The following is a 23,729-nucleotide window of genomic DNA, read 5'->3' as shown; positions in this document are numbered from 1 at the left end:
TGCTTCTATACGCTTGCCAATGTACACAGTCTGTAAAGTATACTCAGAACGCTCAATATTATCAGTGCATATGTAAGGGCATGGTAGACATATTAGTATAAAGTAGAAACATTGCAAAGACTACAAGCACAGGTAGATGCAACAATTGTAATCCTGATTTCTGATTGTTTAGCATATTACTGAAAGCTGTACCCTCATTTCAAAATGTGCATATAACTTTCAGACTCTGACGATGCACTGGTATGATTGTGTTTCAGTAACGCTGTGGACACTTGTCTATTTCTTATCCATTCAAGAAAAAGAGACATGTATATTTGAGAGTGCCTACTTAGTTTGCAGAAGCACAAACTCTTTAATCAAAATATCTTTATAATCACCAGATGTGATGAATGTATATCTGTAGGTAACTGCTCTGACTTAGAACAGAAAGGAAAACCTCAAAAATCTCGTATATCCTGTCTCTAACTCTTCTGAAATAGCAGTGTGAATGTACACTGGAAATAGCTGCAAGATTGTTCTGGTGGTCTGATTCAGATTTCATAGTAGTATAAATCAGAAGTTACTCTAAGTACACTAACAACTGAATAGTTTCTAAAAAACATTTTTTTCCCCTTTTGCTTTAGCTTTTGATTAAATGAAATTTTGAGACAAAAACTCACTTTCTACTAATTTTAAAATTTTACTTAAATTTTAGGTAATTGTTTCTACTGAAAAATGTTGATTTCTAATTAGAAGTGTGTAGGAGTTTATTGCTGTTTTTCAGGGCATAAGAAAAGGAGCAGAAGGGAAAGAAAAGAGAGGGAGAACATATTCAGACCATCTCTAACAATGGAGTTATGCCAGTCAAACAAAGAATGAAGATTCATGTTTTCTTCTAACTGGAAAGCATGATCATGCAAAATTTTGTGCAGGTATGTTATTTTAGAAAATTGCCCCTGAATAATATTCTTCATCATTCTCACTTCTAGAGGTTTAGATATTCATGTGTTAGTAAACAGGTTCACATCTTATGAATGCTGAGAAAACAGATGCAATAGCTCCTTAGTGAAGAGTAATACCTGTATCTTTTCGATATCACTGATTGTACTGGGATGGTGCTGCTTCTGTTACTTCACCTCTGATTACTCCAGGATTGGAAGCAGTCAGTCATATGAGTTTGGCAGCTGCAGGATCCAGATGTGCAGCCCTTGGAATGAATCTCTCTGGCAGTGGCAGCTGGCTTCCACTTTCCCTTTTCTGATTTTCTCAGCAGATGTGATGTGATTGTGCTGTGCATCATACCAACATTATTCATTTTCACACTATTTTCTTGTAACAATGGGGAACTGACTCACTGTGGCATGTTTTTGATGCAGGAGAGGAACAAATTATACACAGAGGTCCTGTTTCTCTTGTTGCTTTACCTTCTTTGACCTGAGTGGATTTAGCCTTGATTTAGATGGACTGAGGAGAATAAGGTTCATAATGCATAGTAATCCTACACCAGCAACAGGCCAAATTCAGCCCTCCTCTCTGTTTTTTAAACAGTGCAGAATCCTCCAGTCAACTTTCAGAAAAACTAACCTGGACAGTAACTAGGACTGAGAAGGAGATTCTTATAACTTCTGAACCAGTTTGTTAGCAGACTTTAAACCAGAGTTAAACTAATTAAAGTAACACCAGAACGGAAACTGTTGACTTGGTCATCCTGGAGAATATGGATGGGGATGAAATGGAATGGTCTATGTAAAAACAAAGGCATAGATAATACAGAGTGATTTTAAATTAGGCTACAAAAACATTTTTGGCACACCAATGTTAGGGAAAAAAGCTTTTAAACTGATTTCTGTCCAGAACAATGACTAAGAAGTAACATGAAGAGCAGAGCCCAGGAGAATATTGTACCCTGCCTATTATTCTGTGGCACTAGGCACTCACTAGTTCAGATAATCTAACTGTGGATAATCCAGAGTTAACTGCACACATGTTTATTGTGTAGTCCTTTGTTCAGGCTTATTCCTTTCTTGGATTGTGATCAGTTCAACCACATGCAAAACAAGAATGAATTGGACCTAATTCTCCTGGGTTTTCTAATTAAAATCAAGCTTTAACTGAAATTTATTAGGGAAAGATAAAATCTCACCAGTCATTTTCTGTTAATGGCAGGGGATGCTGTGAATTTCTGGGCTCTTCAGTAACTGTTCTTATGACATAAGAAGTTGAATTAGCAAGATTGCTGTCTGCAGTTGATATTGGAGTACTCACTAGTCATCTCTGTCCCAACCGCTTCATCTGAAAAGGGGACAGAAAGGAGAAAAATAAATGCATGGATTTTGTTTGTAAATACATGATCCTAGATTTAATTGGAATACTTGCCATGCATTATTCTGGTGGCCAGTTTTGATTCTCATAGAAGTAATTTCTCCATGCATCTTTTTGATTAGTCTAAAGGAGGAATATTTTCCTTTCCCCTCTGCATATGGCAAGAGTGTCTCATATTGGTGACAGACACTGATTCAACTCTGAAGTCCCAAACGCATGGGGATATATGATCAGGGCATGGCTGCCTGCATATAACCAACTCAAATTTGTTCTTTGCTTTTGGTTCACAAAATAATTCTTGAAGCACAGGCTCTATGTTTTTCTTCACATCCTGTTACACAGCGTGTTAATAAAAGGAAATAGCAGACATCACTAACTTTGACACACAGACATGAAATACTGCTCTGGTGTCTCACAGGGCTTATTGGGAAATAGTTTTTACTCTTCATGGTGAATTTAGCAGCTGCTGTCTCCATTTCCTGATTTCCTTTTACTTTATTCATCCTATGTCATTTTGCTGGAGCCAAGTCCATGGACTCCCAACTCTGCAAAGATTTGGGTCCAGATAAAGATTCTAAGGGCATCCAGCTGCTACAGCACTTTGCAGGGGGGTCCATTTGCAACCACTGAAGACCAAAAGCTTGAGAAAGGCTGTTTAAATAATTTTTGAGCACATAGCTTTCTTTAATTGCTTGAGTTACATCCTAGCAGAAAGACCTGAGCAGTAAAATCAAGTGGACTATTAAAAACTATTTTTTTTTTCCCCTCCGGTTCTAGTTGTAAATTGAACTTGCAAGTGTTCCCATTTTGCTGTCCTGGACTAGCAGATAAGAGGTAGATCTCTGCTTTTTAAAATTATGGACAATGTGGTGGAGGCCTGTTGGCTTTTTTCTTGTTACAAAAATTAGTGTGTGGAAGAACCTAACCAGGTTTTTCCACTGGAATTACTTCCAAGCTTGCATAGGTAGAAGCTACGTGGTTCTGGCGACATTGTACATTTTGAAGGTACACGGTGCTGAATGCAAAAAAGAAAAAAACAAACAGGGGAAAAAAAGTGATAGAAAGAATTCATTTGTCCCCAACAAAAATCTATTTTTATCTTTAGCCATTCTAAAAGAGTGGAGGAAGGGTTGGAAGACTCCTTTACTTCACTCTGGATTAACCTTTTGTTGCCCCAACATAAATTGCCAGTGATCTTTATTTTGTTTTCTCTTTTATTCAGTTTTGTCTTTCTTATTTTAAGCACTACAAAATCTTTTAATCTCTCTTTGGGAAGGCTTTAAAAGATGCAGTATAAAAAGTCTTCAAGAACATTAAGAGGTCTAAATTTGTCAGAGTAGTATTAACATCTAGGATATTATCTGAGCCAACCTAAGACAATGAATTCTTCTTTGTACCATCAATAAGCCTGAGACTTCTGCTTATATTATGTTCCTTACTTATGTGCTTGTGTTATGTTCCTTACTTCCCTATTTTATAAGGACAGTATGTCTATTGGGTGGTAGCAGGGAGGGAGAGTTAGCATTTTCAGTTCTGTACAAGAGCACTGCTAAGGAAAGACAGCTCTCTTTACATACAAAACAGCTTTCCCACTCCATTCACCAGCTTCAAACTCAGCTCTCATGCCCTAGCAGACTTGGAGATGATTAGGGTAGCAAGGAACAGAATTACAGTTTGATACCTTCATCAGCTTATTTTCAAAGGTCCATGAATAGCAAATTATGTTTTTCTTTCTGTGCAAGGTTCTGTGACATTAATTTTCCATGTCTTTTTATTACTTTTTGCCTGCAAAGCTTCTACATCTGCAACAAAAGAGAGCCCCCTAATTTCATTCTTTCACCCTGAACAGGATCATAACCTAAGTGCATGGGAGGAGAGGCATGTGTCCTGGTTTCGGCTGGGATAGAGTTAATTTTCTTCCTAGTAGCAGGCATAGTGCTGTGGTTTGGATTTAGGAGGAGAAGAATGTTGATAACACGCTGATGTTTTTAGTTGTTGCTGAGTACTGCTTATGCTAGTCAAGGACTTTTTCAGCTTCCCATGCTCTGCCAGGCGCACAAGAAACTGGGAGGGGGCACAGCCAGAACAACTGATCCAAACTGACCAAAGGGCTATTCCATACCATATGACGTCATGCTCAGTATATAAACTGGGGGGGGGTTGGCCGGGGAGCAGCGATCGCTGCTCGGGAACTGTCTGGGTATCGGTCGGCGGGTGGTGAGCAATTGCATTGTGCATCACTTGCTTCGTGTATCATTATTATTATCATTATTATACTGTTACTATTAGCATTACTATTTTACTTTATTTCAATTATTAAACTGTTCTTATCTCAGCCCAGGAGTGTTTCTCACTCTTACTCCTCCAATTCTCTCCCCCATCCCATGGGGGTAGGGGGAGTGAGCGAGCGGCTGCGTGGTGCTTAGTTGCTGGCTGGGGCTAAACCACGACAGCATGTTAGTAATAAGAGAAGGAAATAGGGTCACCTGGGGCTGTGAGAGACAGTCCAGATGAGATTCAAACCAGGAACTGTAGTGATGATTTTTGAGAAAATTGGGTGACGGGACTTCTGCAATGCAGAGTCTGATCTGGGCTTGGCTTGAAAAATACCAAAAAGCTTAGGTCAGAGCTGCAAGGTTCAGTGCTTCTAAACATATATAATAAAGGAACGCTACTGCCTTGCCTTTTCTCCCTGGTTAATAAAGTTTTTGAGCCATATTTCATAAGGACACACAAACCTTCCTACAGGCTACCTGTATTTCTGATCTCTTTTATAGTTAATTCAAGAAAATGTATATTTTTAAATGCATATGGTTGTAATTGTCTAGCAAAGTGGTTTCGATCTAGGAACAACTGGTAGAGAAATGAGTCAAAAACTGAGAACAGTGCAGGATCCAAGAGCATACCCAAAGGACATTTTCAACAATAGGAAGATTAGCATGGGAGAATGAAAGGCACACACTACAGTCACAGCCTTTTTAAGCTCTGTTATCAGTTGTTCTAGGATCTAAATTCTTTTGGAGACTCATTTTATTTATAAGCATGAGAATGACTGACAGCTTTAAATGAGGGGTAGGTGTATGTCAGATTCTTGGCAAACAGTCAGAACTGCAGCTCTTGGGCGGTGTCAGGGAGGGAGGGAAGAACACAGTCCTGAAAAGACCTCAGTCCTGCATAAATTCCAATTGCAGCCCATTTCCCTAAGCACTTCTGTTATGTCTCTATACTGTCTTTTGTTAAATATGTAATTTTTAAAGGCTGCACACGTGCAGTGTTATATAGACTGGCTAGGTCAATGCACTTTGCTCAGAAGAGTTTGTATGCTCTATTGTGTCTGCCACAGATTGTGGTAATTCTCTCTCTTGTGTTACAAGCCTTTTTCTTTATTTTTTAATAAGAGAACAGCTTGCTTTCCTTCTCTTTTTGAGTGATCATGTTACAATTAACCCAATTCCACAAATAAAAGTAGTCAAACAGAAATGACAGTGTGCTTACCCAAATACTTGGAGACTATGCTGTCTCTCTTTATTGACAAATTTTTTATTACAAGAGGATTCTAGTTCTGTTTTACTCTAAGAGACAGAATGAGAGATGGCAGTAAGTGTTGGCTAGTCTCTCTGCTGGTTTTCCAAATGCAGGTCGGCTTAGGATGTAACATGCACAGACAGCAAGCACCAAAAAGACACACAGAAAGAACCAAATCTCAGCACAGATAAGTTTAAAATAATAATATAATAAAAAGAACAAATAACATTTTGCAGACGTCTAACACAGAGTAGTTTACCCTGGCATGAACCTTGGTCTAATGATGAAATTATATTTGGCACTGCACTCAATGACAATGGCTGCACTGTAGCCTGTATGGTTTATACATCTGCCTAGTGCTTTACTTGGGACAAAGAATTTAAAACAGAGGCGATGCAGAAAAAATAAATGAGTGGGTTTAAGTTTACTGTAATATAAATACACATACACATTTCTGCAGATGTTATTCATTGGCAAGTGCTGCCACATAATTATGCTGTGAGCTTCATAATCTTTTAATGAGCTTTTACCTTAAATAGCAATGAAAATGGAACAATAAGAAGCTCTCAAAGCATAAAAAAGTTGGGGAAGAGGGGAAGGTTGTTAGGTATTTTGTTTTGGGGAGGATTGTTTTTTGGGGAAAAACACACAACTTATATTGGAAAACATCAGGATTGAAAAAATGTCTGAGTTTAGTAAAGCCAAATAAACTCTAATACATGGGTAGTCTGCAAAATAAAAGGGTTAGGTTATTTACTTATTTACTTATTCATTCATTCATTCATTCATTTTTTGTATAGTACATTTGTGCTAAAGGAAAATAAGAAAAGGTACTAGTGTAATTCAAGCTAGGTTTGTTTTTTAATGCTGGGGAACTTTTAAGCGCCACTGTGACAATAGCGCTGTTAATATACTGTGCCAATTAAGGACTTAAATAATAAACCACTTAATATTTATTGTAAATGTCATGGTGATTTAAGCATTGTTATACACAGATTAAAAATATTTGGGGATGCATGGCAAGGCAGTCAGTGAAGGGTTTGAGATATTTTCTCCTAAAAAAAACCCCAACCACAAAATACAAACCCAACTTGACTAGGGAGAATTCCAGCAAAAAGTGGAGAAATCTGATAACCACATTAATGCTCATCATTTTAATTCTAATGATCTGTAAAAAAGATCTTTATTCTCTCCTGGATTTGGCATGCCACCAGCTACCTGAGCAAATAAAAAAAATAAATGTCCACCTCCTCCCACGCAAAGCAGTGTAATCCACTTGGATTTCATTTCTTCATACCCCCCATTATGAACTGTTTTCACAGACCTCTCTGTACCTCCTGCTGAGGCAGTTTTAAGCATAGGATGTCTGCTTTTTTTTGGGCCCCCTCCCAGTGGATTCACGGGATTCTTGCTGTCAACTGCACTGGAAGTCCTTTCTCCTTCCAAGTGTTGGGATGAGCAGGCAGGCAGCAGTGGGGTGGGCACAGGCTCTGCCTGCAGTCGGTCTTTGCCAGCGACCCTCCCATCATTTGGCTGTCCTCCGGCTACAGGGGAAAGGACCAGAGCCATCCTCCCTGGGTGTCTGTGGGAGGAAGCTGGGGGGGGCCCACAGCCTTGATCTGCTGCAGCCACTGGAAGTACCCATGATGGTTCAAGATGGGAATGAAATCCAAGTGGATTATTGTGATGCAAGACTGCGATCAAGATGATTTTGGCTGAAATGGTTGAATCCTCAGTTTACCTTGGGATAACTCATGTCTCTCCTCCCAGCTTTCTCTACTCTGATTCTGTGCCAGGTTGGAGGATAATAGCACTGACTATGCAGAGATCATCTGGCAAGATCTTCCTTGCCTGTTATTTCCTGAAATTGTGCCTGAACTGACTGGTGAGCAGGGCTGTACCAATTTTGCTTTTATACGCTTTCAAACCTCACAAAGGGATACACGGAATGGAAAACTGGTGTAATTTGACTCTTGAAGTCTGTATTTCTACAGTGAAAAGTGTAACATCTGGAGTTTCTTCCCTTCTGTAGGGCATTCGCAAATACACTCAGATGCATAAGAGGAATGGGAGAGATTTCCTGAGCTGGAAGCTCCCTGACGTAGCTCATGTGCCATCAGGGGATCCAGATGTTCCAATGTCTGTGGGTAAAACTCATTCCAAACCTGGAGTATGGGATACTGGCCTGTCCTCTGCAGCCCACAGAGAAGCACCTGAAAGGAAGGAATGGCTGGCCTGCCATCATGGCAGAACACAAGAAGAGGGGGAAAAAAGGCAGTAGGACCTTTACCATTTCCACGCAGAGAATTTGTACACTGCACACCCAGAATTTGCCAAACTGTTTTTATTTTTTCACAAATCCCAACTGATATGTACAGGAGCATATCCTAAACAACAAGGTCAGGATTTGACTAACATGGAAGCCAAAGTTTGCCTGTACATTTCATCCAACTGATTAATGGAGGAAGAGCAGGTGGGTAAAGTGACTTGTAAAAGAAGGTGTAGAAAACAAAGGAAAGAATAAGGATTGCTAGATGAAGATGGTTTTCAAACTCTGTTTCTGTTCACCCCTATTTTCTTTATTCTCACATCTTGAGGAAATGTTGATTTGTTCCTGCTGAGCTTGAAATTCTGACATGCATTAGGAGATGAAAACCAAACTTACATGAAATTCATCCAGCATAAATTTCTATAAATCAGTAGAAAGACACATGATTTCCACAAACTGGCAGAAGTTAATCTAGGGATCCACCTCTTGGAACATTTTAATCCTGCCCATTAAACTGCTACTTAATTTAAAAGCACATGTGCACCAAATACTTTGTAAGGAAGCTGAATTGAACTTGTATTCTCTTTACAATGATTTTTCCCTTTGATGCTGTCTTTGGATCAAAGAATTAAAAAAGGTAATCTGTCTAGGAAGAACAATGTGGGCAGTACAGATAGCTTTTCTTTTATTGGGGTGATTACTTCTGGTGATAAGTTTGAGAAAGATTGAGTCTTGTTCTACTGTACTTCTACTCTGAAGGCCTTTACCACTAACACAGCAATATCAATGACCTATATGGACAAATATGTGGCAGAAGAGCAGTGGTCAGCAGAGGACTGTATAAAAGCCGCAGAGGGATCAGGGAGGGGAACGGCATGTTTCTTACGGAGCTCTTCACTGATCTTTGTTAGCCCAGCCCTGGGAGTTGTGGATGTGTGAGAGCTATGGATGTAGTTGCTTACTAAGCAGTGGAAATAATGGAAAATGTTCTGCCATGTTCTGTGATACTGTCATGCATCTTTATTATTGACAAACTACTGGTCAGGATAGGCTGGTTTATTAATGCTAAGCAATGTTCTGTAGTCCATGATGTTTTCACACTGAATTAAGCGTGTTTGTGTTCATTGCCTTACAGGTAGCAAGAAATCTGGAAGAAGCTGTGAGGTGGTTCAGGGAAGATGACCATACATGGGCGTGTTTATATTGTTCTGCAGAGTACTAGATCGAAAGTCTTTAATCTTCTTGGTACTAGATCAAAAGTCTTTAATCTTCTTCGTCTGAAAGCAGGATTTATCTTTTTTTTCTGTTACTATTTTTCTCCAATTTGAAATGTTCAGAACACAAATCATACATCAAACTAAACCTTTTTTTCTAAAATAAATTGTCTTTTTTAAAAAGCCCTACATATATATAAATCACATTGCTTCAAAACTTTCCTTTTTTTTTTTTTTGGCAACATTGAACATTTCAGACGCTGGTTTTCCTTTTTATCTTCTGTTATTTGTTTTCACTGAATGCAATATAGTGAATCCCACTCAGAACCTTCAGGGGATGAAGCTGCTGTATGTATGTTTTTCATTTGGTTTTGGTTTACTTTTTTCCATTTTGATACATTTCAAAACTGCCAACTTTGGAAAGTTGCAAGGTGTTTACAGTAATAATGGAGAGTATATCAAGATGATGACAATGAAATCTGCACACTGTCCTCCAGACCTTCTTCAAGCTAGAAAAGCTTGGAAACAAATGGAAAATGGGGAGTGGGTTGTCAGAACTAAAACAGAGAAATAAATTGAAATCAATATGACTGCTTAAATATCAACCCTTGGACTGTACTCAGTGACAAAGAGATCAGATAATCACTGTTGATTTTAAAGCTTAACATTTTTCAAAACATATTTTGTGAAGCACTTCAGAAAGATGGAAGATTTCTAAAGCTTCTGTAAAGGAAACCTGTGCAAAAATTGGTTTCAAACATTTTAGTTTACCTCAATAAAAGTGGCTTCAGATTTGTTTACATCAGGGATGAATTTGCTGCCCTGATGGTTTGTATTTATCTTTACGCTTTTACTCACTTTTAGGAATTATGCAAATCTTAAAACTTTTGGTAGACTACACCTCCCTCTCCCCCCCTGCATCCCTTCCTCCCTTCTGACGTGTGTAGTATGATTCATAGTACAGGCATATATTTCAGGAAGCTGCATTGCATGATTGAATGAATTATCCTAACACAGCTGCCAAAAGCACCTAGTTATTGAACTTGCCTTCAACTTGCCACAGTGTCATAAATCCAAATCTATGGACAGGGGAAAAAAAAAAAAAAAAAAAAAAAAAAAGAGTTTCTGGCTTTTTTTACAAGGTACAGGAGAATAACCAGATTGTTAATCAGATTATGCCTTATCAGCAGATTTACTGGCCCAGATATTAATGTATGTTTCTCAGGCCCCTACAAAGGATAGAAAGCTCTTTTGAGGATCTAGGAAATATGTCTTCCTTTTTATTTAAATGTTCTCCTTTGAAGACTGCTGGATCAGTCCGTACCAAACATTAAGCTTGTTGCCATTGTGGATGACTAAGTACAAATTTATGGCATAAAAGTTATCATATTTTTAATGTCCTTTTCCCTCCAAAATGTAAACTTTCCAGGTTATTATTTTGCTGCAATAATGAAATTTGAAGAGGTATACCTAGTTTAAATGTATAAGCCAGCGTGCTTTGCCCTGATGATCCTAGTGTTCAATGATATTACATCAGCTTCTCTATAGCACATAGCATTACTGTACTATGTTAGTCACAAGGGAATTGTTGACTTCCAAAACAAAGTACCTCTTCCCAGATCTTGCCAAGAATGCTTGAATTTAGACATCACAGTCCACTGGGGAAAATACAGTGCTTTTCACTGTCCTCTGTCCTCTCTAGAGCATATCATGCCTGTTGTAATGTCTCCTACACAGTGATAATTTCTCTGTGGCTCTACAGTAGGACAAAAGCAGTAAGAACAGCAAGAGATGCTTTTCAGGGTGGATGCCATGTCTTTTTATGTGTGCAGTGTGTCCATTGCAATATCTGTTACACCTTCTGAATAAAAAATATACTACACGTATTAAATGATAACTCTAGATACAAAGAGTAAGATGTCATGGAAGCTTGAACTCATGGTTGAGGAAGGAAAAAAGATTCCCCATCCATCCCCCTGCCTCATGCCGAGCGGTTCAATTTGTCTCTATTAGCTAAAGATGGATTTCTTATAACCAGATTTCTTTTCATCCTACTCTTGGGTGAACAAGAATTTACAGTGGCCTTTTCAAAGAAAATAAAACTCCACCTAACCATTTACTAAAAGTAACTAAGAGAAAATTAGAGACTCTTGTTCCATCCACTCAATAATCAGTTTTTGTTTTGCAAATAAGTGAGAAGCTACATCATTTCCCAAGAGTCACCATTCTCCATCGGGTAGCATTTGTTGATTCAGTAGTAATAATCTTCCTGAGACACCATGGATTAAAAAAATGTAACTAGAAAATTCAACACCAGAAACAGAAATTCTGTGCTGTTGATTGCTCAGTGACAGAGGTATAAAAAACATTGAATCCATAGCTTATGAAGGGAGAATTGTGCAGAAATCTTTCTTATGCTTGCTAGACAGAGTAGTATAAAACAAATTCCATCTGTTTAATTCTCAGGGTATTTTTTTCAGCTTTACTATGGTTCATAAAGGTGCAGTGTCCTTTAATACATGTGTCTGCATTGCAGTAGATACCTAAGTGATGAAAATATTCTTTTACATGAATAATGTTTCCAGTCCTCTGTGTTGAGATTTTATAAAAATTGCCTCCTTGTGACAGCCTGTCATATTCAGAAAAACTGTGATTGTATTGTGCTTGCAAACAGACATTGCCCAAATAATCACTTTTGGGCCAAATACATCACTTCCACCAGAGTGAAGTGTCTAACTGTTGGTGGTATTTGACTGGGGATTATTTATCCCACCAATATTTATGTGTCCATCTGAAACAAAATATGTTACATTTTTACTGTCTTGCTGTGCAGAAGTGGCATGAGAACCTACTGTAGTCAGGAAGACCAAAAGCAGTGAAAAAAGTATCTTTATCAGTTCTTTTTATTATCCATATAGAATATCTCCAAGGCATGAATTTGGCAGGAGATTAACGTATATCAGCTGTATCTGCCTCCATTTATAACTACAAACAATTCACTATAAATTGAACTTTATTGAGCAAAAGAATAATGTTTACTGTTCTATACACAAATTCAGTAGTTTAAAAAAATCAGTCAGAAAGTGTTCCAAACAATGTAAACAACATTAAATGCAGCAATTAAAAGATAAGCACTGAAGTAATTTTCACTTGATGGGGTGTGGGTGTGCAGAAGTAAACCTACTGTCTGGTGGTTGTTGCAAGACTTGCTTCCATGCCAGTTAGGGTTTATTGCTGCTAATTATTAAACATATTTTAAAATGGCAGCTATAAAATGGCAAACACACCTGAATGGCAATCTTGTAATTCTGTTGTAGTAAGTTACTAAGATTTTCTCCATCACAAAGAAAGTGGCTGAATGAGAGCAAGTAACATTATCCTATCTTCTCAAGATCTCCACAGATGTACTCCATCCTGAAAATGAAGTCATTACTGGGATATGGCAGTATGAACTAGGAGCTGCTACAAAAGGAAAACATAACTGGAAGTTAAGAGAACATCCTCCAAAAAAATTTGTAAATGCTCCATACAGAAGGAATCAAAACAATCTAGAATATAAACTGTACACTATACTTGTATTGCATATTCAATACAGGATGTGTGAATCTACAGTCATTTAACCCATGATGGTGCAACCATGTCACTGAGCTGACATGCCAAGGTCTGCAGAAATATGATGTATTTGGCCATGACAAAGAGTATAGGAGTACAGTTTGAGTAGATAGTCCAGGAGGCATAGCACCACAAATGCACTTGTATATGTGGGCTACTACAAAATAACACATTTGACCTTTTCTGGGAATCATGTTTTCATAAGACCTTATGACAGCACATCAGTACAGCCTCTTATTGGGAATTTTTTTCCTGCATAAATTCTGGGAATTCTGAAACTAGAAGCTAAACTGAGCAAAGGCAGATTAGGTCATCCACATTTGGCAAGAGGAGTTGGAGAACAAACATGGCTCAGCTATGACAACCTTTGGCTGAACACTTTCACTGCAGTTCGTGTGAAGTGCTAAGATATCTTGTAAGTTGTACGGTCCTTCTGGTTGTGACAGACTCGCGACACAGGACCAACGTTAACATTTAGATAAACAAACGTAAAGCATTTTAGGAAGGAGAAAATGTGTAGCTGAACCTCATTCAATCCTGCCTTCTCTGAATTAACATTTTCAAAAATATTGCTTGCCTCTAGGAGAGTTTGAGATTCATTTCAAAGTACTAGTGTCCAGGTATTCCTTTCCTGAAATTCCACTGTTGCAGCTGACTAAAATGTCTGTATTAGCCAATATTTTACTTAATGGTCTGTTAGAAATTTAAGATTAAATTTATTTCCTTGCTGCCATTTTAAAATCTCTGGCACATACTTTAAAATCCCTTACATATCTACATATTGTACTCCTAATCTAAATCCTGGGCTACTAGTACTAATATTTTAAAACAATAAACATTTGGGTTTATGTTTATTGTTATCTGAGGCCATGCTGGAATAATTTATCTTGTTTGATTCCACTGTGCCATTTTTATATAAAATTAACCCAATGAAGGGTAAAAGTAGTGGTTATGTGAAGCCAGAATTTGTTGATCAGAAAAAAAGGATGGTATGATGAGTGTCCAAAGAAAAGTAACTGGAATGAGAGGCAAGGGAAAAGGTTGAAGAAATTTGTTTCATTTAGTTTGGAAACCTGAGAGGAAGCTGAGGTACAATGACAAACTTTCAGTACATAAATGGTTTTACAAAGGAGGCTGTCATCAGTTGCTTTCTGTGACTACCAGGGGATCATTTTTTTTTGTGTGTGTGTGTGTAAATTAACACAGAACATCAGGAAAAGCTTTCTTAAATATAAGAGATGACCCAAACAGGGTACATACAAAATTTGTAAAATACACTGTGTTTTAAGAACGGGTTGAGTATAAATCTGTTGACAATGGCCTCAATATACATATTCTGTCTGTGAATGGAGCTGGTCCTAAAGGTCTTGTGGTAGTTTTGTAGCCCACTATTTCTACATCTATTCAAAATCTGGTTTCAATCTCTTTGGCCATGCCTGTGGTGTTATCTAACACTGCAGAAACTGTTTGGATGAAATAAAATTGTGAGAGCCTTCTGTACTTCTTTGTCCTCAGACTCACAGACAGACCTGCACCTATCTTAAATTAAAATCAATCAAACAAACAAAAGAACAAACAGCCACCCCCATCCCCACCCCAAAAAAAAAAAAAAAAAAAAAAAAAGTAAGAAACTAGTTTTCTGGTTAGAACTAGGAAAAATATAGTTATCTATACATTAACAATTGCACCTGGCTCCAGCTTGGAGAAAGCTCAAGATGTGACTACCTGACTAGAGAAAACAAGAGGAAGACAGATAGGAAAACACGAAAAGAGAGCATTTGAGATGCAACAATAAAAATACTGCTTATTTTCTCTCTTGATCCATCCCTCTGTCTCTCTGTGTTTGAGAATTCCCAGGCCTCTGGCACTTCTCATGTTCTTTCTGAATATCCAGATATGCCTATAAATATGCTACAGCAGTATGGGATCAGCCTTGATCACTGATGCCCAGAATTCATTTTTTAAGTCATCTCAGACTTTGATTCTCTTCTTTCATGGGAGTCTTGGCAAAAATGGGACCACTGCCTCAGGGTACAGAAGACAACAACCTAGTGCACTTTTCAGCTCCCAACAGTGGCTGCAGTGTGCACCAGCCCAGTCTCTGGAGAGTGTATAATAGTCATATTTTAACCAGAGATGCTGAAGACATGCCTTCTGGATGGTGACATTCATTTGATAGAACATCAAAATCAATTTCCCTTTATGCAAAACGGGTCAGTGAGGCATCTGAATAAGTATACTGCTAAGTGTGGATTGTTTCCTTTAACACTTCTTATCTTTCCTCTCAAATATTTCCAGCCACTTTGAAAGCTCAAGTTGTTTTTCATTATTAAGGTTCCCAGCTGCACATTGACTCAGATGTCAGGATTGTTTTGAAATCTGAGGTTTCAGTTCATCCCACTTTTGGTCAAGGCCCACAAAGCACTCCATCTCCCAGTGCTGTACCCAGAGTTGCCCACAATGCTGGCTGTCTGCTGACCAGATACAGCAGATAGGTTCACACTAACCTTTAATGACTCTTTTCAATCTGATCACATACGTATGGACCATGGCATTTTTTTCCTACATGAGCAAAGTAAGGCATGGATAAATGGAGTGTATTTCCATTAAATGCTTCAGTGGTTGGTTGCCAGGGATAGGCACAGAACGGAGTTCTTGTACCTTCTCTCTTTATCCATTGAATGCCGCCCCTGTCCTAAGCACTATGTGATTTGTGGTTAACCTGCAAGTCAGACTGTAAAGAAAGCAATTATACAAAAACACACTCCTTTGGCAAATTGCAGAGGAAGGTACATAACTACAAGGTGGTAAAGAGGCACCGTTTAAATCTTGGCAGAGCACAGAATGAATTGGAAATGGTTAACCACAAAGACTTCTTGCTTCAAAGTTGTTACAGGAGTATCACTTTCCCCTCCAGTGCTTGTTCTATGGAAATAACTGTGTGATGTTAAAGTAGTTAGTAATTAAAAAAACTTGGCTAGACTGCCTTATAATATATTAAATAAAAAAAAAAGCTATGCACATTCACCATCAGTTTCATCCCAGTGGCATTGCTTAGCATAGTCAGTATTAAGATTTGGAGCTATTTTGCATAAATAGGATGACAGCTCAACACAGTTGGGGGTGTTATTATTGCCAGTTTAACTGGTGTTAAATTAGTGAGTATTTAAGTGACACTAAAAAAATTTAGAGTCCAATCCACAAAAGTCTTGGCTCCAGAATATTCTAATATCAATGAAAAACTGAATTTCAGGCTTTTGTTCAACTCACTGCTTTGTAGCAGGTAATAACATTCAGTTTATGTACATTGCCCCCCTAACAACTATCCCATCTCACTATGAGAGCAGAGTCTCAGTTAGGTGGTCTCTGAACCTCTTCATGGGAACTATGGATGCACAGTCCAGTTGAAAAGCATGCCACAAGATTCACAACCCTAATTCATAATCATAATAATGAATTGAAAGGGTTCATCCAGGGCTTTCAGCACAAAAAGTATACCTACTGAAGTTGTCAGCACCATTAGATTTGTGTGTGTGTGTGTGTCCCAAATAAATGATTAGCACATGGAAATAAAAAGCTCCAACTCTACATTTTCTGCCCTCCTTAAAAATACCTGCTGTGCACTTATCTACCGGCAAATGTATTAATTCTTTGGGTTTTTTTCCCAGCATAAAGGATGAATTATTCGGAAGGCCTGATTTCATATACTTATTGTGTCTGCTGGTGAGGAGGCAGCATGCTGTAGCACCAGGAGAGCTGGGCGCTTTGCTTGCAGAGCTGTGTGCTGTGCCTTCCAGGGGCTCCTGAGCTTTCGGGTTAGTGGAGCAAGCACAGGGAGTTAATGGTGGCATCAGCTGTGGAGGCAGCTGTTCTGCCCACCCTCTGTGCTAGAGGAAATGTGCTGCAGGTTTTTTTTCTTCTTCTTCTTTTTCTTTCTTTTTTTTTTTCCTCACAATAGGGTGTGAATGAGAAGGAGTAAAGGAAAGATTTGGAGGATCAAAGAAGATGAATGTTTCACAGTTAGCCCTGCTGTTCCTTTCCTTTTTTTTTTTCCGCCTTCCACGTTTGAACATACACTGCAGCCTCCAAATTGTTCATGAGTCATTTCATTCTGGTAATTTATATATTTGAAGATTTTTTTGGTTGATTTCAGAAATGATTTATTCTTCGGTTATTGCTTTATTTACTTACCTAATGGATTGATTGATGTGCCAGCATCCCTCAGGCAGCAGAGGCCTCATTTCTGTTTTTTTCAAAAGAAGTGAATTGCTAACAGACAGGAGTTTCACAAACACGCCATCAGACCTTCCTTATTGTTCTGTGTTTATAATAAGTTCCTGTTGGCCCACATACAGTACCTGTCACTGCCTATCTGTTGAAACAGAATCCCACACCAGGCAGTTGTGAGCTACAGCAGACGCTGAGCAATAAAATACTGCAAAAGGCTGTGGAATGCCAGCAGTGTTTTTCACTGGCCTGGATGCTCAGAGGATGCTGCCCTCTCAGGCAGTACTTTCCCAAAAGTAGCAGGACTGTTCCATAACAATGGGGATTATTACAATCCCATCTGGTATCTCTTATTTGAGATGAGAAATGTGTAGGCACAGTGGACTACAGTGTGATTTACTAAAATGGAGACTTCACATTGCCTGCTGCTTTGTGAGACTATCTATCTAGCTCATTTTAATTTTGAACCACGTGTTCCCTGCTAAAAGAGGCAGCAATCACTGGGAATAGGGGGAGTCAGGAACATATGAGCGGGTGTTCACACATGCTATCACATGGTCCTTCTCTTCTCCTCCACCTTTCCCATACTCACCCTTCACTACCATTACCTCTTCTAATTTCCTTATTTCTTCTCCCGTCACCCTGTGGTGGATCATAATATACTTTGAAGGGGAAAGGCTTTGTAAAACCTGTATGGGACTGTACTTGTCCAAATGTTGAAGCTGTGGATTCAGCTGGCCCCATTTCTACCTTTGTTCCCCAGGCTGGCAATTCCACCTGGCTGAACACCTCTGGAGGTTTACCCTTACAACAGGAAACACTAAAGCCATATAAAGGGTTGTGGGTGAAAATCAGACCAAATGAACTGGGGCATGGGGCTTGGATCAGAATCTCCTGCTTTCCCTCAGAAAAGCCTGGGATTGTTTTGCTGTTGTTGTTTGATCTTTAAAGTGTTTTACAAACATAACTAAGCAAGTCTCATAATCCTCTGCAAAACAGGTCATAGGACATTTCATAGATAGGATAATCGGGAAGCCAGGTTACAGTAACAGAAAAAGATACTGTGAGACCAGGAAGAGATCCCAGATCCATATTGAGACTATTTGACCATGCTTCCCTTGATTCGACATAATGGAAGAACAAAAAGCAGCACAGCTGATGGCGTGCACCAAAGTGCACATTATTTGATTCAGTTCAGATTCTAACCAGCTGGTCCCCTGCAAATCAGGGAGAGCATTTGAGTGCTCACAAATCAACAACCGCTGCTTCTCATCAAACTGTCTTTGTAGTTGGTTTGGCACCTTGCTGTACAGATAGGTATCATATTATTAGTATGGGACTGAATATACTAATGATGAGGTAATGTTCCTATGGAAGTATCTTTGCTAACAGATGTGTTTGTACAAAGACCTATAATATCATTATGCAGCTGCTCAAATGGATGCTTTTTTTTTTTTTAAACTTGCTGAATAATTGTACTCTAGAATCTCAGCTTTCATCAGAAATATTAAACACTTGCCTTATGGCTGGAAGGATAATTATTGAAATGTGAGTAGAGCAGGGGCCTGAGTCTGCAGTCAGCCTTACACATAGCTCTAAGACTATTTGAACTGCTTCCATTGCTGTCACTATTATTTTAATTCAGAACACTACTGGTGGCTCTTTAATTGTTGATATTACTTAGAGACTTACTGATAGTTTAATAGAGCTACAAAGCATGTGGTTAGCTGGGCTACTGGTATTGAGAAGGGGATGCTTGCTGGCCAATGCAGAATTCAGACCTTTTCTTCTAGCATCCAACATCAAAGTCCAACATAAAAAATGATCAACACCTTGAACTGAATCACAGGTAATTAATTCCTTTGTCACTACCTGGAAATAGAACCCAACTCCAAAGCCTTCCTGAGGGCAAAGAGCCTTACAATTGCCCATTGGTTGCTTCTACTACACAAGTACATGTGGCATATTTAAAACCAGCTGTACTCCCTCTCCCTCCCCAGACTCACCAACAAATAGAAAAATAGAAATGAGGATTTAAAAAGTAGTAATGTGGGATAGCAGCTATTTCACTGATAGTACAGCACCCTGCAAGAAAGGCTCTGAGGATGAGATAGCAACAGAAAGGATGTTCTCACTTGCACCACTACAGGGTTCTTGCCAAATAATTCAGATCTGGTATACAAATACAGGTCAACAGGCCTCTGAGTATGCCGAGAGTCATGCAGAAGTGTTCTGAAGCCTTAACAATGCACAGCCAAAGAGCATCAGGTAGTTACTAGAAAGTTTTACCCCAAATAGCCTGCCTTGGCAGAGTTTAATAAGCATGACACCCTCCCAGAAATGGTATCAAAACGAAGATCTAAGTATTATTCAATGAAAAAATTATAAGGCAACAGTTAATATGTCATAAATAATCATATTTGTAATTTTGTATGTAAGGTTTGCCTTTTGGCAAATTAGATGAGGTAAGTTAGAGGACTTCAAATATACTGTTTGAAGGTTTGAAGACCCATAAATTGCCATTTGATATTAGTTCCGTACCTGGAGTATTTCATAGAGTAATTTCACAGATTTTTGAAGGATTACATGGTCCTAACATTGTAAAGAATGATGATTTAATCTGGATTATGAATGGTACAGAATAAGAAAACCTATGGAAGTTGTTTATAAAGAAAATGGAAATCTCTGAATTTTAAGAAGTCTAAAAATTGGTTTAGCAGCCATTGCCTCTATTAAACATACACTAAAAAAAGATAACATAACTGCTAACTCAAATTAAATAAAAACAACAATTGAAACACTCCATGCACAGTATGGAGTGCATCTACACAACTTCTGTGTTCAGATTAAATTCTTTCTCCATATGTTGAAAGTCAACAGGCCCTCATGGGACCTGCTGGAAAATTACTTCATCTGGTATTAGACAGACATTTACAATAGCCATTTTGAAATTATTGAGACTTAACTAATCAGTTGCCTTATCAGTATGTCCTCAGAAAAAAAAATGCAGTGCAGCCTTGGTCACCGCAAAGGAATTCTGCGCCATCTTACAGCTCCATTGCAAAAGGCCCTGAAGTCCAATGACCAATTGCACAGTCCCTTACCCTTCTGCTCTGACATAGGCTATCCGTGACATGAAGGGTGACTGCTTCAGGAATTTCCTGAGGCATTTACACCTTTCTTCTTGAGTGTTTATGGCAGCTGTATAAGGCAGTATTCAGTTAGGCCCCAGATGAGCTTTTCCTGCAGCAGAGACAGCCAGCTGTATTTGCATGTGGATCAGCAAACAGGGCCAAGAAAATCTGTGTTCAGACTGAAAAAAGAAAAAAAAAAGAAAGAGTGTACTTGTAACTTCATCAGCTTTTCTCCAAGTACAATAGCCACATGAGTAATGTAATTATATAAACTAACTGGAAATAATTCCAAAACTTCTCTCCCCCACAAAACAATATGAAAATGTTTTAATGTCCCACTATCGTACACATGGTGCTGAAACTGTAGAAATGTGTGGCTGAACTTACGGCTACACTTTAAGAAAAAACACCTTTCAAAAGCCATCTTGACAAACAGCATGCACTTTGTGGGATTCAAAATACATAGGAATACAGATCTGTCTCCAGCACCATGAGAGAGCCTGATGTCGGAGGAAGCACTGAGTATTGAGTCACTGCTGACTCCAGCATCACCACTGTCACAATGTCCAGCTAATACCAGCTGAGTTTAACATAATCAAACTGGACTGAGTCATGCTGGTCCTGGGTTGTGAGACAGCCAGCCAGATGTAACAGGGAAAGGATGCAAAAAATATAGACTAAGTAAATGAACCAGTACTGTATTAGACACTATACTCACCAGTTACATGCTGTTTCAAAGATGAATGTTGTCAGATGTGAATTTAAATAAAAAAAAGGGATATGTGTGTGTGTGTGTGTGTGTGGCAGGGGAAGGTTGGAAATGTAAGTCTGAATATCAGCTTACTGGTATGGGAATGGATATATTAGCATTGTTATGGATGGGAAGCAAGGCCATGAAGCGGCCAAGAGTTGAGCCTCTAAGCATGTCCAATGTGAAGTAGACATTTCCAGAAGCTAGAGCAGACCCAGCTGTGCTAATTATTCATGCCATTAATAAGTGCTGTTTCTTCTTTCCAACCAACCTGCCTCCTGAGTACTTATTAAACATTGCAATCACTGCTAAACCTGTTTATGGGGAATAGCTTTATCAAAGTGATGAAATTATCAGAGAAAAGATTCAGGAGTAGCAAAGGAGCATTGTGGTGAATGACAACAAGAGACTGTTCCAATAGCTTACGAATTTGGCAAAGCAATAGTGGATCCTTCTCTTATGAAGGTCAATTAAAAATTCTAGCTGTACTGTAAACATCATTTTCCATATAACAGTGCCACACAATGTCCAAAGTAGTCCCTTAATACAAAATATCAATTTGATTTTCCTCAGGAGATTAGCTCTCCTTTTGAAATGCAAATATTTTCAAGTGTACTAAACACATTCTAGCACCTCAGTATAGGGACTAAACTATTTGCATGCAAAATTACCCAAAGTAGGCAGACTGGCACAAGCTTATGCTTCTGCCATATGTGCTGAAGAATTTGAGCCAGGAAGCTAGTAGTATCTGGATACTATTTACAATTTAAATTTGATTTTATATTATTATTCAAAATACAAAGAAATAAAAAGCTTTCATTAATATTAATGCTATATGTGGTACTAAGTTTCCAGTTAAAAACATGGTCCAGGAAATGCAGAGAATTTTCTCATTACAACTGTAGCTTTTTTTTTCCTCTCAGTGTTTCTACTTTTTAGATACTGTTTTTAAAATCTGAAATCTGTATCCCTCACATTTCTTTTAGACATTAGTACTTGTGTCGCTTCACGTTATCGCCCGCACGTTGTGTGTAGCAGATTTTCACTGAGCTTTGTAGTATGGCAGAGTAAAAAACAAATTTTTTGGCCTGGGTAGGGATTCAGGGCCTACCATGGCTTTTGTTTGCGCCGAAATTAACTTTGGAGGAATTCCATGGATTTTGGATAAGCTGCTGCGGTTTTGTATTGACAAAATGGAAAAACAGTTAGACCTGCTGTACTTATCAGCGAAATACCAGAATGTGAAAAACACAACTCTTGTGCTTCAAAAGTTCTTAGAAACACCATTTTCCAGAAACAACAATCAGCGCGACATAGGATGGGGGACAGAGGGAGGGGACTTTTCCGGCTGTTCCAGCTGCGCTTATACTCTTGCTAGAGCTTTTCCTGCAGCACCCATTGACAAACCGACTGGTAGCAATAGCCACCTTCAGTGCCAGTGCTGTGGTGGCCCGATGGCACGGATGTCACCTGCTGAGGGAATCCTGGCTGGTGCGGCTGCGCTGTGCTGCCTACTCTACCTGCTAGAAGCAGCAGGGAGAATTTGACAGAAGCCAGCTTTGTGCCCGCGTGTAAGTGCCGGAAATGTGAGTCACAGCTATAATTTATCTGGCTTCAAGCACCATCACCCTGAGGAGCTGGGTGTTTAATAACATGTTTCCCTCGCCTCAGTGCTAGGTGGTGTCTCTGTAAGTATCTTCTGGTAATATCTATACTTTGAATAACATTTAGTGGGAAAACATACCTCACCTTTTTGGCTCTTTTACACTTAGAGGAGGAAATCCAAGGACCTAAAAGTGGTAAGTAAGATCAAAACAAAACAAAATTTAAGGAATGTGCCTTCAAAATCAGTTTTGAACTCTAGGAGCAAAACAATTTCCAGACAAAACTGTCTGATTTATTTTTTCTGAATTTGTGTCCATGTTTTACCTTAATTGAGCCTAACAGAGTGGGAGGCAGATCTGCAGAGTGACTGGGAAAGGCGAGCTACCAACACGAGGCATTTCTCCCCCTCCGGAGCAGCAGAGACCCCACCAGAGCGCCTTGCCCTGTTCATGCTTACCTTCTCTGTCAAGTCAGTGAAGCAATTCCTGTGGTAACCTGTCTTCAGTCAAAACAGAATCAGGTCCCCTGTGTATCTCCTTCTACCTGATGTCTAAAAACAAATCTAACATTCACTTGACTCATGGAAGAAGTACAAGGAGCTAGTGCTTTCTCTAGTGTCAGCATCCCAAGTTAGTGGACATTCTTCCCAAATAGAAAAGTGAATGAAAATAACATGTTTTCTCTCTCTCCAAATGAAATCTGAACACAAAGAGAAAATTCTTGGCTGATGCAAAATTGACACACCTTCTGTGGCCCCTTGGGTACACTGAACTGAACAAAGATTTTTTATTATTATTATTATTGCTGCTTTTAAAGATAAAACTGGTCAAGTTTGATCTCACCACAACCATGGCATCAAAGTATGCCCATATGTTTATTCAATGTACACTAATATCACTCAAAAATGCTCATCCCCATGACTTTAAAGTGGTTACAGTGTGTCACATGCCCAAACCAACAAAAACATGTTTTTAGGTTCGATTCTGTCTTCCTAAAAATTGTCATGTTTGATTTTTTTTTTTTTTTCTCAGAAAAGCTGAACAAATGCCTCGGTGCATGAACTCTTTCCTGAGAAGATTTCGCTGTAAGAG

Source organism: Pelecanus crispus, chromosome Z (assembly GCF_030463565.1).
Source record: "Pelecanus crispus isolate bPelCri1 chromosome Z, bPelCri1.pri, whole genome shotgun sequence".
Taxonomy (NCBI): domain Eukaryota; kingdom Metazoa; phylum Chordata; class Aves; order Pelecaniformes; family Pelecanidae; genus Pelecanus; species Pelecanus crispus.
Note: the sequence above shows the minus strand (reverse complement) of the source record.